The sequence below is a fragment of the Anolis carolinensis genome, chromosome 1 (genome assembly GCF_035594765.1).
Source record: "Anolis carolinensis isolate JA03-04 chromosome 1, rAnoCar3.1.pri, whole genome shotgun sequence".
Lineage (NCBI taxonomy): Eukaryota > Metazoa > Chordata > Lepidosauria > Squamata > Dactyloidae > Anolis > Anolis carolinensis.
The window spans coordinates 60,805,449-60,823,946 of record NC_085841.1 but is presented as its reverse complement, the minus strand read 5'-3'; positions in this window follow the sequence as shown (position 1 = coordinate 60,823,946).

Genomic DNA, 18,498 nt, shown 5'->3' with positions numbered 1-18,498 from the left:
GTGTTGTTCGTAGATACACTAGGTCATGTAGCCAGTATGGAGCACCATTACCTTCCCGCTGGAGTGGTACCTATTGATCTACTCACATATGCATGTTTACGAACTGCTAGGTTGGCAGAAGCTGGGACTAACAGCGGGAGCTTACTCTGCTCCCCAGATTCAAACTACCGACCTTTCGGTCAGCAGTTCAGCGGTTTCAATCTGCCACGCCACAAGGGGCTCTGATTTTTCAAATAGTCTCCCTATTTATTTTTGACAGTAAAATCTAAATATCCTCCTTAAAAACTACCAAACCCAAGATTCCATGGAAATCATGGCAGTTGAAGTGGAAACAAAATGTTATTACTGTGTAATATGAAAAAGTCCTGATTCTGGTCCTCTCTTCTCAGTTTCTCTGCCATTCACCTCAGCTGCCACTGATCTTTCATTGCTCAGACCCCTCTTCCACACAGGAAGAATCTTCATGGGAATTATCACATGCCATGTCAATACTCATTTTTAATCTCATAATTCACATTTCATCAATGAATTGTTTACCACATTAACGTCATCTCCAGCATGCTGCGAATTGGTAGCATTAATGTCCAGAATGAAACCTTTGTCTATATTACAGAATCAAGCAACAACCCTATATATCTCGGATAAGCCTGAATTTGTGCCGTGAGATTCTAATGTAATGGGTAGGTCTGGCACTGAACTGTGGCTTAATTCAACATAGTACTTGACTAATTATATTTATTCACATGTGATAATGATAGATAAAATTTTGCCACACACCTAGCCTGGCAGATGTTAGTCTTCTTATGAGCAGTTCCATAATTCTGTGGCTCTGAGGGCATGTTATCTCATCTGGTGGTGTATGAGTTCTGGCCAAAATTTCGTAACTTGTGGCATGATCCCATTTGTTCCTCTTAGGCATTTTACCATTCTTGTAGAAGAGCAATTTCCCTGCTGTTGGTCCAAAATGCCAGATTAGAGTTTGCCAGAAAACAGAGTAACCATTGGTGTTATTTAAGGAATCTGATTTTGCACTTTCAGATCCCATGCTGAGAACGATGGGAGCTGTATGTCCAACACAGTCAGAAAATGCCAGGTTCAGGGAAGCCATGGACTGGATTCCCTTTACTTAATGGGATGGTTTTGCTGGAAGAAATTTCAGCAACATATAAAAGTAACTAATGTATACTGATGAAATCATACTTTGATGATATCCCCTGAGCTTGGGAAGCATTACGTTTTTGGACTGTAATGCCCAGAATCCCGAGTAGCTTTTTCAAGCTCTGAATTTTCTCACTGAAATGATGTCATGTGTGCAGCCTCTAGTTTTCCAAATATCTTTTTTTCATGCCCCAGTGAATATTTTTTCCAGAGATAGTCTTCTCTTTACCATAATTTCACTGGCTTGACCTTGAAGGAGCTGGAGGTGACGACGGCCAACAGTAAGCTCTAGCATGGGCTGGTCCATGAGGTCACAAAGAGTCAGAAACGACTGAACAAATAATTTTTAAATGACTGGACCTGTAAACTGTTCACTAAATCTGTTTAGGGGACAGTAGTTGCCATCCTCCTTATTACTGGTGTGTAGCTTAAAGCTCTGCCAACCTTACAATAGAATAATGGAGGCAGCCATTCCACTGCAGATGCGGCAATTGTGGGATTAGTGTGGCTGGTAAAAGCCTGGTCCATCTTCTGCTCTCTCTGGTCATGGAGATAGAACTGCAACAATGACCATGTCTTTAAACCAACATGCTGTATTTCAGGTGAAAAGGGAACTGCCTGCGTAAGAGGTGCTTGAAATCTTCTTACGCAAGCTTATAAAGAAGCATAATTGCCAGCACATGTAGGAGTTATGCTGGCATCGTGCCCCAACAGATTCTGATCTAAGGGCCCTTGGAGCTTCTTTAGAAATGCTAGATATGAAGAAAATGATAGGAAAACAAGACTTCTGTTCACCCCAGTCTTCTGAGAAATAATGCTGAGCTAGGTGTTTCTTTAGCTGGTTTTTCAACCAAAGTAAAACTGAACAGGTTTTAAAAGTCTGCCTCCTGTTAAGGACAGGCTTTGCACTTAAATATTTTGTGATGTTCTCCTAGCAGGAAACCTGAGAGATATGGAGGAGGACAAATGAAGTGAATATGCGTGGCTTTCCTAGAAGACTGAAATAATCGATGCCACACTGAGCTGCAATCTGAAAAGCCAGGGAGTACTTTAGGCCCGCAGTGAGCAAATTACAGAACATCGCTACAGACAATTCCAAAGTGCAGCAAGTCTAAGTGAAACACGCTTTTTCCTTTATTTCTCATCATTTTCCTCAGTTAAAGACACCTTTCTTACTAATAAAATGGAAGCTGTGATCTTGCAGTGAGTAAAAAAGTTTGTTGAACCAGCATGTTGGTACAATCTAATTTCCAGAGATGCTCCACGATGGGGAGAAACTCAATAAAACACAAGAGCATTTGCAAGACGTGTCAGATTGCCTCAACTTACTAAACAGCTGTTTCCACCAAACTGAATTCTTTAAAGTAGAAACAAATCTGAAGACAATCCTGATGATTTTGCTCTTTTGTGTGTGGATTTGAGGATAAACTACCAGATCCTATATCAGAACATGTGGATTGTAACTCTGTGGAATCCTACTCTGGAAGACTTTGGTACAACTAAAGCCATTTACTATCCAACGAGAGGAAGGAGGAGGCAGATCTACAGCCCTACGGCTTGGAAGGGGAAAGGGGAAGAGATAAATGAAGCTGCAGTCCTAGATGCTCAGCAATACAGCTTCAGATCTTCTTTACAGCATCACACTATTTTACATCGCAAGTGTTGAATAGCTAACCCGCAATTAACCCGCTTCGTGAAGGTAAGGTTCAGAAGGTGGCATATTGCAGTGGTTTGAGTATTTTGCTAAGACCCCAAATGACCAAATTTGAACCCCAATTCAGCCTTGGAAATCCACTGGATGGCTTTGAGCAAGTCATACTCTCGAAGCCTAAGAGGAGGGCAATCAGAAACGTCCTCTAAATCAATCTTGCCAGGAGAATTGCATGATTGTGCTGCCATAGGTTGGAGTTAACTTGAAGATACATTACAATATGCCATTAATTCCTCAACCAGATTCACAAAGTAATGTGCAACAGCATGTGCAGTTGAATGAATGTACAACCACATACACATCCTCATACACAATGATGCAAACCTCTACTTCCATCATCTTGTACTCAAAGTAGATGTTGAATATCAGCCCAAAGTGTCCAATCTCCTCCATTGGAGAACATAGACTTCTGGAAAGATTCCATCAGCGTTGTCTTCAAAAAATCCTGCAAACCTCTTGAGAAGACAGGCAGACAAATGCTTCTGGAAGAAGCAAAGACCACTAAGTGATGATTCTCCACCATCAACTTTCCTGGATTGGCCACATTATTGTAATGCCCAATCACCATCTCCCAAAGCAGTTTCATTATTCTCAGCTCAAGAACAGAAAATTGAATGTTTGTGGACAGCAAATGGGCTTAAAGCTAACCTTTAAAATGTGGAATAAACACAGAGAACTGGGAAGCCCTGGCCCTCGAATGCTAGAGGCCAGCTGTTTCCAACAGTTCTGTGGATCTTGAAGAGGCACAAATAGAGAACAAAAGGGAGAAACATGACAAGAGGAAGGTGCATCAAGCAAACTTGTTGGGATCACCTTCCATCTGGAAATGTATGTCATCACTGTGAAAGAACATGCAGATCAAGAACAGGACTCAACAGCACTTACGGACCCACCGCCAAGACTTTACCCTTGGAAGAACATTATACTCAACCACAAATGATCGCCTATCGTAATATATAAAAGACACCAACAATATTAAACCAAAATACGAGGATCATTGCACTAGAAAAAAAAAGAAAAAAAAAGATATCTTTCCACATCTGCTTCTAGTTCTACTACTATTCTTATTATATCTTCCCCCATTCATTCTGCACTAAACCATGATTCAAGGACCAAGTCCTTGGCATGTGAGCACTCTGTTCAAGGCCAATTAATTTCATATAGGAAACTGAGCCGGTAACATGTCTTTTCTTCTGAGTGCCAAAGCAAAACCTTAAGCAGTCTGACTCCTGACTCCACACGTTTTTCAGACTTCGTCTTTTTAACCTTGAAGATCAACCTCCTTGAGTTGCTGCAGGTTTGCATAGACAATTACAGTAGATTAGATTCCACATAAAACTTAAATAAGCCTAGTTGTTTCTTCTGAGTAACATTTTCACAGTGCATCTCATTTCCTCCAGACAATATGTAGTAAAACCTCAGGCACTTTATGCTGTGTCCAAGCAGGTAATTATCTGTAAAATATCCTAGACAAACACGCCTCCCAACAGGAGCACATATCCTCACTTCAGGTAGGTGTTCTGGACTCAAATTAACATTGCTGCACTTTGACAGCTTTCTCCACCACATTGTAAAAGAAGCTTGTGGTACAGGTTTGTACTCTACAATGGATGCAAAAATTGTTGCATAACCCTTGAAGGAAGGACAATAGACATCTACCTGTCTCATCATGCAGCCTGGTTTCTCAGCAATGCTATCTGTAAAACTGAGAGTGAAAGGATCTTTAAAGAATGTGAAATATCCAAAACAATGCCAGTGCTGCACTATTAAAAATAATTTCCTTTAAATATTGACCTCTTAGTCTTCTTTTGTATGTCTTAAATTGTACTAATACTGAGCATAGTTGAGTCCAAAATGAAATAGATGTCATATGATAGGTTCTGTCACCAAAGGTGGTGGTCAGTCGCAATGCCAGTTTGCCTGTATCTACACAAAGCATCTAAAAGCCCCTTCTCTCCATGCTGGTCAAAGATTTTGAAAGCAATATTGAAAGGGAAGCAGTTGTCCTTGCTCTACCACTATCTCACACATGGCAAAACAGATAATAGTTTCAAGGCTGATCCTGGGACTACATAATAAGCGTTCATCTCTTATTATTATACATGGCTACTAGAATTTAAAGCACTACATAGGATTTTCTCCATGATCACCTGAGTTTTATTCAGCTCACTCTACCAATAGCTGTCTCACTCCCCTAAAGAATAACCTCCCTCAAAAAAAGCAAGGTTCCTCAAGCAGAAAACTCAATCAGTGGCAACAAATCAGCAATTGCCATTCTGTGTGCAACCCCTGAAGTGCTTTGCAGGCGTACAAGGGCTCTTTGGATCCCATCCAGGAGGAATGCTAAAGTCACCACACCTACATCATCTTATCTTCCTTGGTACAATACTTCCCTGTCTTTATAGGTTTAAAATCAGGCTTTTGCTTTTGCCTCCCACTCATGTTTTCCATGATAGGAAAGTGTTTTTTTTTAAAACAGAAGCCCATATTTTGTGCCCTGTTGAAAGGGTGTCAGGTTGCTTGGAGATATTCAAAGTCAGCTTGTGGTGCAATGGATGGTCTCAAGTTCCTGTATCAATTCCTTTAAACAAAGACATCTGCAGTAGGTTTACTTCCAGGTGAACGAAAGTGTAATTGTACATGTCAGAACAGAAGGGAAGCATGTTTGACATATAGGGTGGAGATATCATTAGCGATAATATGCTAGACTTGTCACTGGAACAGGATTGGGACTCAGGTGGCCCATCACATGTTGTTGGACTGCAATTCTCCATAGAGAACCAGTACATCCAATGTTGATATCATTAAATAAGATACATTAAATCAAACAAACGGGGAAACTATATAGACACATATGCTTTCCAGGGCTGAAAACTGGAGGGAAAATCTGGTAGTCCTCAACTAGATAATTTTTGGTCATAGTAGTATCCTCCTTTCAAAGAGTTCAGGGACATTTTTACCAGGTTCTACCTTCCTACAGAGTAACAACATTCCTCTGACGCAATTCCTGACCCACCTAAGGCCATGTAGTGAACTTTCTAGCTGACCAAATATTTGAACTCAAACTCACTTGATGAGCACAGTTCGGCCTCCATGTCTTCAGGAAATACATTCCAGGGACATTTTCCCACTAGCATTATAAAACAGAATCTATCATCTGCCAATCATCTGAGTTACTCCTACAGAATTCTGGAAAATGTAGTTCAGGGCAGAGCCTTTGGAATTCTCAGCTAGAAAGATCCTCAGCTTCCTAAACTACATTTCCAAGAATTCTGCAGGAGCAGGTCAGACGATTGGCCTCCATTCTATAACACTGGTGAAAAAACATCCCAGGACTCTTATGTAGATACTCAGGAAATAGCAGACTTATTGAGCAAATAATTTCCAGCAGAGTACTTAGGAAATGATTAAAGAGGAAACTTCTCTAGGCATTGTTAGGTCCTCAAGCAAGAGTCTATGGTCAACTTCCAGCAGAAGCAGATCACAGAACTGCTTGAAGGATCTAGAAAATTCCTGACATGTTTAAAAAGCAATTAAATATCTATAATATTAAAAACAGCACTGAATTAAAAGCATTTTTAAAATCTCAGGGAATCAAAACTACATTAATATTTAAAAAATATTCCATAGCAGAGAGCAAAAATGTCTAAATTGAAGGACAATGTCCTTTTTCCAATGGAAGGAGAGCAGAAATGGAGTCACTGAGAAGTTCCTTTCTCATGTCTGGGATGGTGATGGAACTGAGAGGAAGCCTTCCTCAGAAGACCTGAAGACTTAGGTACTTTCATTGGGGAAATGTGGTCTTTCAGATAGTCTGGATCCAAACTAGATAATATTCCATTGGCAAAAATCATACCCTACTGTTTTCCTTCTCCAGATTTCTCACTCTTTCCTTAAAACGCAAAAGCTGTTAAAAATGGGAAAGATGGACGAATGAACATTAATTTTTCATGGGGAGCCAGTATGGTGTAGTGCTTTGAGTGTTGGACTAGTGACTGCATCACATCAAGCTGGTAAATCACAATTACAGCAGAATAATAATTTGTACTGAACACAAGATATCTTATCGCCCCCATTGCTACATTGCATTTAAATCATTGGTTGAATTCACCTTTCCACTGATGGGGAAAAGCATCGATGGCTCCCAATAGTGAACAACTGCAGCAGGTTGGGAGAAATATTTTTCTGCCTCCAGCTCTTCTCGGAGCCATCCTGGCTCCCAAATGTCAAGGAACCAGACATATGCCCTGAATAGAAATCTGATTTTTAAAAAGTGTTTTTAAAATGTTAAACAATGTGGGCAGAGGGCTTCCTAAACCAGCTCTCCCTGTATCATGACTTACAGTATGTCTTTACAGAACATAATTCCTCCTGTCAATATTCAGCCCAAATGGAATTGCCTCCTCTATCTGATAGCTCTAATTCACACTTGTGTTTTGTTCATGGGGTGGGAGAATTAACGGATTTGTGCTGACATAAGAAAACAGGCACTTGATCAGCTCAAGCCTATGCATTCTGTCCCCCATCGGCCTCTGGAATGGTATCAGATAGTAAAGTCCTGTTTTATTGTTTTTGTGAAATGTATAGATGAACCAGAGACAAAATAAGCCTCTTTCACTGGTGTAGATGCAGATAGATGTCTCTCCTGAGGGTCTCCATAACACATCACTGACACTCCATGACAGCGGACAACCTAACTGCTGAGGAAAGTAACACCCCACTTCAGTATTAAGGTCTTGCTTCTGGCTTAGATTTTCCACAACTCATTGAGTGTAAAATGGCACGAATATAAAAGTCAGTCTCTTCTCAATGTCAGTCTTTTAAGAAAGCCATTGAACGTACATAGTTCAGACCAAAAGATCTTTAAACCTTTGTCACATTTATTTAAAGAAGAGCATTTGTGTTCCAGTTATATGCACACTTGACTTTGCAAGTGTTCTTCACCTGATTTGTGGTAGGCTGGGAAAGAAAGCAGAGCTTGCAATAATAAGACTACAAGGCTTATGAAAGATAAAGTCCCTCTATTTATTGAATAAGTGACCCTATCCAACTTAGGAGGCACTAATAATTGTATGTGTATGTGTGGAGCCCCCCGTGGCACAGCAGGTTAAACTGCTGAACTGCTGAACTTGTTGACTGAAAGGTCGCCGGTTCGAATCTGGGGAGCAGAGTAAGTCCCTGCTGTTAGCCCCAGCTTCTGCAAACCTAGCAGTTCGAAAACATGCAAATGTGAGTAGATGAATAGGTTTGGTGGGAAGGTAACAGCGCTCCATGCAGTCATGGCAGGCACATGACCTTTGAGGCATCTACGGACAATGTCGGCTCTTTGGCTTAGAAATGGAGATGAGCACCAACCCCCAGAGTCAGACATGACTGGACTTAATGTCAGGGGAAAACCGTTACCTTTACCTTATGTGTTTTCATGCACACACATATACATATATACACACACACACTCCTTCAGATTGTCAATTTGTGATGTTGCTGTGTATTTTTCATAGGCAAAGGAATATACATAGGTGCATTTGCCAGTACCATCTTCTGAAATATAGCCTACAGCACCAGGTATTAATTGGAAGTCTCCTATCCAAGTACTAACCAGGTGTTACCCTGCATAGCTTCCAAGACTAGACAGGATTTGGTGCCCTTAAGATAATAATTACCAACTCTCTTTTGAGAGTTCATAACCCAGAAACTGACATAAAGCAAGCTGCTGAAAACTGATTATGGAAATTGGCTTCCCAAAACTAGAAAACTTGGCTTTGTTTATTTCCTCACCATCAGGGAAGGCTAGGCTAATTTTGAAAGGAGATTTCATTCTGGCACGAAAAGGGGGTCTTGGTTTCCAGCAATTACATGGTGTTGGGTTTTTTTTTTAAATATATCCGTTATGAGGTTAACAACACCCATTAATTTCACAGCAGTTATTTCTATTTTAGCCTTGGTGTAGTATAACTGAATCTCGGACTGGAACTATACTGCCCTATATCCCAGATAAACTGGGATCAGATCTTAGTACATAGGGCAGTGCCATGTCCAATTTATGGCAATTCTAAAGCAAGCCTATCATGGCGGGTTGTTTTGGGATGGGGAAGAGATTTGTTCAGAAGCCATTGCGTTCCTCTAAGGGTGCAAGAGTGTGCTTTGCTCAAGATCATTCAGTGAGTTTCTATGGCTGACCAAGAATTTGAGCTCTGGTTTCCTGGAGTCATAGTCCATCACTGAGACCACTTCACCATGCTGGCTCACTTGTAGTTTAGGGAGGAGTGTGCTTAATTTTCAGCCAGAGAGCTTTAATAGCCCTACAAACAACATAGCATTCCACAGGAAGGAGCCATGGCACTTAAAGTGGAATGAATGCACTATTATCATGCAGCATGAAAAGGAACTAATTAGATTGAAAATGCTAAACCTAATTTGGTGGGGAAGGTAGCCTCCCTGTAAGGAGGAGGGGTTAGGTCTATAAAATGGTACCTTGACAGCAGACTTTCCAAGCAGAAGGGGTAAGTAAAATGATTAACCAATGATGGGAAGCTGATTCAAAATATTGCTTTTGGAATCAAAAGACTTCCCACTACTCTATTTACCATTTTCTTCTTCTTCTAGGGATTTCACCTTTCTCTTTTTTCAGAAGTGTGCAGTTGGGTCACAGCTTGGCTTAGCCTTTGTTGACACATGATGTGGTTTCTGCTGCTGTAAGTGGCAACATACAATATTAATATCACAGCACTAGCTCTATTGGTCAAAGCAGGAAAAATTCCTAGTTGCTTCCACAGAAACTACTCAGAGCTCAGCAATAAATCACTACCACTAAGAATAGTGCATTTGGGATTGATGCGTGCTGAAAAACAATCCTGTACCAAACAATGGAATGAATCAGAACTTTATTAATTTTTTCCCCCTACAATGGAAATCATTTGCGGGGAAGGCACTTTTGACATTTTAGGCCATTTGAATAATAACGTAAATGTGGTTGTTGCTAACTGCCTTCAAGTGAACCTTGACTTATGAGATACCTTCAAGTTACCTGGCTATTTATAACCCTACTGACAATTGAGGCTGTGAGTTGCTTGACAGATTTAGACTGACCACTTACACAAGGCCAATCTGGAATGAATGCCAGATGGGTCCCAGTATAGTTTAGATTGCCACTCCTCTCAGACTCTGCAGAGATGGGTGAGAGTCTTAACTATACAGCAATGCTGAACCTGGTTTGACATTGCTAGACAGTCACAGGTCCCTTCCAGGTCACCTCATCACAGCAGCCCGTGGGCTTGAAATGGCTTGTGTCGGTCACCTGTGAACTTGAGCAGCTCAGGAGGGACTAAAAAGGAATTTGCCCACTCCTCTTGACCCTCCCTTCTCCAATCACCCCATGACTGTGGCCAGCATCCAGATGGCAAGGAATCAACACATGCCCTGTTGCCCCCAATGGCCACTGCAACAAAGATGCGAGGAGGGTGGTGACCGCCATCCTGTGTCCCAAGGCTGCCTGAGCCTGGGGAATATGACATAGTCATGTAAACAGTTATGTCTGCTTCCATCTCAGTTCAAGACTGTGTTAAGGTAGACTTGGACCACATTAACCCAAATTAGCTCCCTGCCACCAGGTAGCTGATTAGTCTGCCCTTAACAATAAATAGTCAGTGTAGATGTGACCTAAGTCTATCCATCTGGAATGTGGCATTCCTCTTTTTCTGTTGCCTTCTACCTTACCAAGTAGCATTTTCTTTTCTATTTAGTCATGTTTTCTTATGATATGGCCAAAGTGTGACAGCCCCAGTTTTTTTACATCTTGCCTTCGAGAGTTCAAACTTGACTTGCTCCAGCCTACAGAATTCATAGACTTCATCTCCAGTACCACATTTCTATTAAGTTGATTTTCTTATTATTATTCTTTATTATTATTATTAACTTTGTTTATACTTTGCCTTTCTCCACATGGGGACTCATAGCAGCTAACAATCCTACAGTTTAGTCAGGTCTTATCAACGTTCTTCAGTGTCCGGATTATGGAAAATCGAGTGTCATGGGCCATCCTAACTTTAGTATTTGGTGATACATCTTTTTTTAAATGGCACTAAAACAAACAGGTTAAAACAAAAACCTGCCAATGAATTTTCTGGAGGAGGGATTCAATCAGATGTACATTTAAACTGTAACTTTCCAAGCTTTGGAACAGCTTAACTTCACGGGCTACCTGGTCATCCCCTACAGTTATTCATTTGATCCAGGAACATAGCAGATGTCTGTCTGCAAGCTGGAGTCCTTCCCAGAACCTCTAAAAGGAAGATTGCTGGCTCTGACATATCAGATTACTTTGTACTTGGAGTTACATTTTAACTGAGAGAAAGTTTAACAGCTATGACTTATGGGCCTCCGCAATTGGTAGCAGAAGAATGAGCAGAGAGAGTCATGGAAAATAACCGCGAGCAAGACCATCCATGCTATGCGCTGTTGCTGAGCTCATTGCCAATTGTTTTTTATTGTGGTGGAAGCAGCGGTGATGATGGTGGAGAAGATGGAAAATATTTTCCAGATATACAGCCCTGGCCCCTCAAAGCATTTATTTATGCCAAATTTATAAAAAGCAGCTGCAGACAGGGACGAATCAAACGATTACATGACTGTCTGCCTTCCAGAATGCGCCGGAGTTAACACCCGGTCCCACTGAGCAAGTCTCATTCCTTGAGCTGCCATAAATTTACTTGTATACATGCGTGCATACTCAGTGGTAGACAAAAATACCATCTATTGCCAAATCTCCTTCTTCTCCTTCCCATCTCTTAGTCACTCTCACAGAGACTTGTTTGTGTCATAGTATGACCAGTGACTATATCAGAAAACTGTTGGCAAAATACATTAATCAGAGAGTTGTCAACTAAAAAAAAACTAAGCCCAACAGAGTGCCTTTAAAACTGAAGGCACAGACTCTAAGCAGATGAATTTAAATTCCATACAAGTCCTTGCCAAAAACATTATCTGTAGGAATATTTAAAAAATTAATGAAATTATATCACTATAATTAATAGCATATCTTCTAACTTTTCACAGATGAAGATCAGCAAAGTGGGAAGTGCAAGATTCCTAACCTGTCTCTGACTGCACTGAGAGTAAACTACTTTTTGAATTCAGTTTGCATCAGTTAAAGTAAACCAAAGATGAAGGAGGAAAGTGGAAGAAATCAAGAGAAAAAGTGATATTTTGAAGGCAGATGGGATGACAGAGGATCAAGTAGGGCTGTCTCTGTCAAATCAGGATAGTTGAAGTGTACGCATGTTCTCCCAACAGCCCAGGTGTCATTAAACCCAAGTTGGGGAACCTCCAGCCTTGGGCCAAATCCAGCCTTTGTGAGTTTTCCTGAACATTGCTGGTTTTCTAGCTTTTGTATAGGTTTCCCCCCATTAACACAACCAAAATGTGCTCTCTTCTAAAGCCAACAGTAAATGCTTTATTGCAAAATTTGCTGATATATTTGATCGCATTCTCTACTGTAATGCAGTCCCTGAGAACTACTCCAAAATTGAAACTGGGCCTCTGGCTAAAAGCGATTCCACACCCTTCCTTTCAAATGTGGATAATGAAAATGCTTTAAGTCAAAGAACAGGCTCTGCTTGGAGGAGTCTGCCTTTATTCCCCATAGATTTGGGGGAGTAGGAGTGGAGTAGGAAGATGCTGGGGAAGGAAAGAGGGTGGGAGGTAAGAGAGCTTTTAAAGTGGAGCTACATGTTATTGTTTCCAAAGATAAAGCTGCCATTGTTCTTGTCTAACATTTTATGGAGTGTTAGGATTTACTTTCTCTCTCTTTCTCTTTCTCCCTCCCTCTCATTCCAAGGGATCTGGACAGTGAAAACATAGGTGTTTGTCTTCATTTGACTTGTCAAAAAAAGGGTAAACCTGCCCAAATTGCTTGACATTCCTAAGGAAATTATTCTCTCTAAGGCAAGGACTAGGAGGCAAACTGGCAGGGACAGGCGCATCTGGATTTAAACCTGACTGCTTTTTGAATAGTCTGGAATAACAATGCCGAGAAGGCCAGCATTGCATCAGAAATATCGGTCAAGACAATATTTCCTGGCAATTGTTTGGAGAAAAGCTTTTCTCAGAACTGTAATTGCTCCTCAGGGAGTTGCCGTTACCTGTTTTTGGAGAAGGAGGAAGGAGGAATTCTGAGCCACTGTTTCCTACAATGAGACGTGAGACTGGGAAAGGGGCCAAGCATAAAACATTTTGTAATGGATTATCAAACATTTTTTTTCCTTTTTCTTGATGGAGTAGTGGGTGAAATTATCAATTCATGGGAGCAAAAGCACTTTACAGGAAAACTGGGGGAGGGAATGTCATTTTTCTTGCTGCAAGTGCCACATTGCCATCTAGCGATGACAGTTTAGGAAGCAATTTAACAAGTTAACCGAGCAAACCTGGAAAGCCTACAATAGTTCTTAAAACTGTGGATAGTTTTGTGTCCTATTAGTTTTAGACTCAGAGACCAGATTAAGGTTATTGTATTCCATTTTGAGCCAGAGCTGTCTGTGTAAGAGAGCTTGGTATAATGTTTGCTTATAAGGATGGATTTACTTCACCTTTAATCATGAATGGAACTTAAGGAATTGTATGTATGAATTAGGCTAGGAAGTATAAAAGTATCTCATCACCTTCTCAAAACTGTTATATTTTATAAGTGCAGCAACAAAAGTAGGTGTTTCATATCAATATATGGCTAAACTATCTATTACTAGAGGGCTGTTAACAGCTGGTAAATCTGCCCCAACCCTTAGCCATAAGGAGAAAAACATCCACAGAAAAATCAAACAAATCAAAGCCATGTATTTTTCATAAAACCGAAACACAACCCAACATATAATCCAAAGTGAAAAAAGAACACTCAAAATGGTGGGTCTTTCAGAACAAAAATAAAAGGATATGCATCCATAAATGCAGTAGGGATACAAGACCGTAAGACTAAAATGATAAGGAATTATGTGGGAAACGCTTGATTGACCTAAAAAAAAAAACCAAACAAAATGAATATAAGTAAAACTAAAGCTCTAGCAAAAAAACATCCAAAAGAAAAAACAAGATAGGATAATAGAACAATTGGGGGTCCAGATAACACTAATAATCAAGTACTTAGGGATAAACATAACATCAAAAAATATCCAACTACTAAAAAATAACTACGAGAAAACATGGAGTGAGATAAAAAAAAGAATTAGAGATATGGAAAAACTTAAAGATTTCATTATGGAGCAGAATGGCAACAGTTAAAATGAACATACTCCCAAAAATGCTATTTTTGTTTCAATGCCTCCCAATCCTAAGAAATCAGAAAAACTTTATAAATTGGAATAAAGATATAAGTAAATTTATTTGGAATGGAAAAAAACCCCGAATTAAAATAAAAAACCTAATGGATGATAAGAGCCGGGGGGGGTTTGCCCTACCCAATTTAAGATTATATTACGAGGCGAGTAATCTTATATGGATTAAGGACTGGATACAATTAAAAAAGAAAAAGATACTAAATCTAGAAGGATTTGACTTGCGAACAGGTTGGCATTCATACCTGTGGTATGACAAAACTAAAATAGAAAAAAAAATTCCGTAAACATTTGATAAGATCGGCCCTATTAAAAACATGGGATAAATACAAAACGAGAATGTACTGTAAAACACCAGGATGGCTATCGCCCCTGGAAGCCTCACAAAGAAGACTACTGGGGTGGTCAAATTGGCCAAAATATGAAGATCTAATCAAAAAACAGGGTTCGGAAAATCTATTAAAAACGCAACAAGAAATAAAAATAAAATATCCAAACATATCGTGGTTACAATATGGACAATTAAAAGAATTTTTTAAAAAAGATAAAGTATTGGGATTTATGGAAAAAAATAATAGATGGGATAGAATCTTAGAAACGGATAGAAAAACAATTTCGAAGATCTACAAAGTACTTTTAGAATGGGACACAGAGACAGAAACTGTTAAAGAATGTATGACTAAATGGGCGAAAAACATTGGGAGGGCAATTCATATGGACGAATGGGAGGCATGTTGGAATAGAAAATTAAAACTAACATACTCCTATGATTTAAAAGAAAATTGGATGAAAATGCTATATAGGTGGCATATAACACCAAAAAAATTAGGTTTGATAAATAAAAGCATGAACACAAAATGTTGGAAATGCAGAGAGGAAGAGGGCACTTTTTTCATATTTGGTGGAAATGCAGGAAAGCTAAAAAAAATTGGTCAACTATTCATGAAAGCCTCGAAAAGATCATAGAAAAAAGATTCAATAAATTACCAGAAACATACTTATTAGGAATCTCAAACTTTCCCCCGGGATCAAATGAAGAAAAAATAGTGACATACTTGACAACAGCTGCTAGAATTACTTATGGAAGATATTGGAGACAAAAAGAAATACCAAGCGAAACAGAGTGGCTAATTAAAGTTTCAGAGATAAAAAACTCAGATAGATTAACCTTTTTAATGGCTAAACAACAGGGTAAACCAAGAAAAGAGACAAATTGGCAACAAGTAGAGAAATACATAAATAGAAAGGAGAAAAGGAAAAAATAGGTCAAAAATAATAATAATAACAATAATAATAATAAATTTTTCAAATAAAAACCATAGGATATATCACTAAGAGAAATATAAATAAGTAAAGTAACAGATATATATATATAGATAAAATATTGGTAGAAATAGGCTCAAATAGATTAATATATTAGGAAACAGGAAGCGAATGAAGACGGCGAAAGAAGAAAGGAGAGTGACATAAATGAAGAAAAACCCATCGGGAAAGCTGGGAAGTCCAAGATAAAACATCTTTTTCTCTTTTTTTTAATACTTTACTCTACTCTCGTTTTCGCTGGCTTCTTTTTTCTTTTTTTTCTTCTTTCTTCTTTCCCATTCCTTTTTTTTAATATTATTATTTACTTTTTTTACCTATTTTCTCTATTCGTTTTATCAAAATGTATGAAAATTCTTAATAAAGACTATTTTATTAAAAAAAAAAAAACATCATCCTAAATCCACTACTAACATCTACACTGGGGTAAGGAACATGTGATTCTTCAGACTTCATTGCCATGCAATTACCACAGAGCAAGCCAGGTCAAAACCAAGGATGATAGGAATTTCAATCTAATAGCATCTGAAAGTTTACAAGTTCCTCATTCTTGAGCCTCATAGTATGGAAATTAACAAGGAACTACTTCCAAGTACTCATGTATAGGAAGATCCAGTGTGGTGTACTGCTTTGGGTGTTGGATGACTTTGGAACCAGGGCTCAAATTCACACACATCCATAAAACCCACTGGATGTCCTTGAGTGAGTCACACTCTCAGTGGAAGAATTTTTTTAAACTGAGCCTTTCGCCATTCCATTTCATTGAATATCCCTATAGGAACTGGAATAAGAAAAACCTCAGGGTCTACATTCCACAGGTCATGATAATGTGTAGCTTTCAATCACTGATGTTGTGACCACGCAATATATGTGTAGTGTTTTACATGTTTCTCATGTTTCCCAATACCATAAAGGTAAATTAGGTAAAGGTTTCTCCTGATGTTAAATCCAATCGTGTCCGACTCTGGAGGTTGGTGCTCATCTCCATTTCTAAGCTGAAGAGCCAGCGTTGTCCATAGACACCTCCAAGGTCATGTGGTCGGCATGACTGCATGGAGCACCGTTACTTTCCCGCTGGAGAGATACCTATTGATCTACTCACATTCACATGTTTTCTAACTGCTAGGTTGGCAGAAGCTGGGGCTAACAACGGGCGCTCACTCTGCTGCCCAGATTTGAACCTGCGACCTTTCGGTCTGCAAGTTCAGCAGTTCATCGCTTTAACACGCTGCGTCACCACTGGTGGGGAGAAAAGAAACAATAGAAATATGTAATACACCATGACTGCCACCTGTAATAAAGGCCAAGGGTCAATTAGGGAGCCCCCAGTGGCACAGTGAGTTGACCCCTTGTGCCGGCAGGCCTGATGACTTGAAGGTTGGATTGCTGACCTGAAGCTTGCTGGTTCGAATCCACCCCAGGGGAGAATGCGGATGAGCTCCCTCTGTCAGCTCCAGCACCATGAAGGGACATGAGAAAAGCCTCCCACAAGGATAAAAACATCAAACATCCAGGTGTCTCCTGGGCAACATCTTTGCAGACAGCCTATTCTCTCATACCAGAAGCGACTTGCAGTTCCTTAAGTCGCTCCTGACATTAAAAAAAACCAGGATTTGACATGCTGGTTTTAAGATACCTGTCATATATCATAAGGACATGGTTGGATGAGGTTGGGGTGAGATTAATCCGTTTTCCCTATCTGAATTCTCAGTGCAGCAGCAGATAAGACCTGAAGGAACAGTGGCCCTTTGAAATAATAATGTTCCAAGCCTGCAGTTTGGGTATGATGACCTACATCATCAGATGGGGCTGAATTCGGCGGCAACACTGGTCCCCTGTCCCTTTTGTCATGGAGCCCATCAGTTCCCATCCTGCAATGCACAGCTACTTCCAGTGGGGCTCTGTGGTAAAATGGAAGTGAAACTGATCTATGACGCTGTGGCAGCAACACAGAACATTTCCCATATTACATACAGATCAACTGGGAAAGCCAGGTGGCAGACACTCCCCCCGTGGGATTAGGTAAGCGGGAAGACAAGCAATGCGGGACAATGGGTTCCCCACACTGGGCACCGCCGCATTCACCACGATGCGTAGCAATTCCGGTGGCAAATGGGATGAGGTCCTTAGATTAAGGATTCTGTTGATGTATTGTCCACCCTGCTGCTCTAGAGCAGACCTGCACAACCTGTGGCCCTCTAGGTATTTGGGATCCCAACACCCAGAAGCCTTAGTCAGTTTGTCCAATGGTCAGGAATTCTGGAAACTGAAGTACAAAACACCTGGTTGTGGCCTGCTCTAGAGTCTCGCTTTTTGAGACTGGTGTGAATTTAGTAGCAGTGCTAGAGCCCCCATGGGTTGTGATGCTGAGGGACTTAAACATCCATGCTGAGGTTACCCTTTTAGGAGCAGCTCAAAACTTCCATGTCCACCATGGACAACCATCACAAGAAGTATCTGGCCCCATTCATGGTGATTTGGAAATTGAGCTTTCTACTGTATTGTTATGCACCAATCACTTCTTGGTCAGGTTTAGATTTGCTGGCACTCAAGAGCTTCTGTTGGGGTGTGGGATCCATCAGGATGGTTCCAGGAGCCTTATGGAGACACAGATGGATCCCTGGTGCATATTGGGGAGCTTACTGCTGAGTCCCCTCAGGGAGATAGGGCAGAATATAAATAAAGGTTTATCATTGGCAGGGAATCCCAGGGAAGTCCTGGGGAAATGACCAGTGTGGTGGACACAATCAGTCTGAAGTGCCACCTCTCACAAAGTGGAACGAAACCATCTGCCTGCTTTTTCTAAGGAGCTGGCAGCAATGAAATGACCAAGAAAAAAAACTAGAACATCAGTGGCAGAAAACCTACTAAGTCTGACCAAAAGCACAAAGGTATATCTGAAGGTTTATGGTGGTGCAGTAACAAAGGTTTATAGTGGTGCAATCACAAAAATGGCTGTTCTGGTTACAACTATTGCATCTCTTTTTA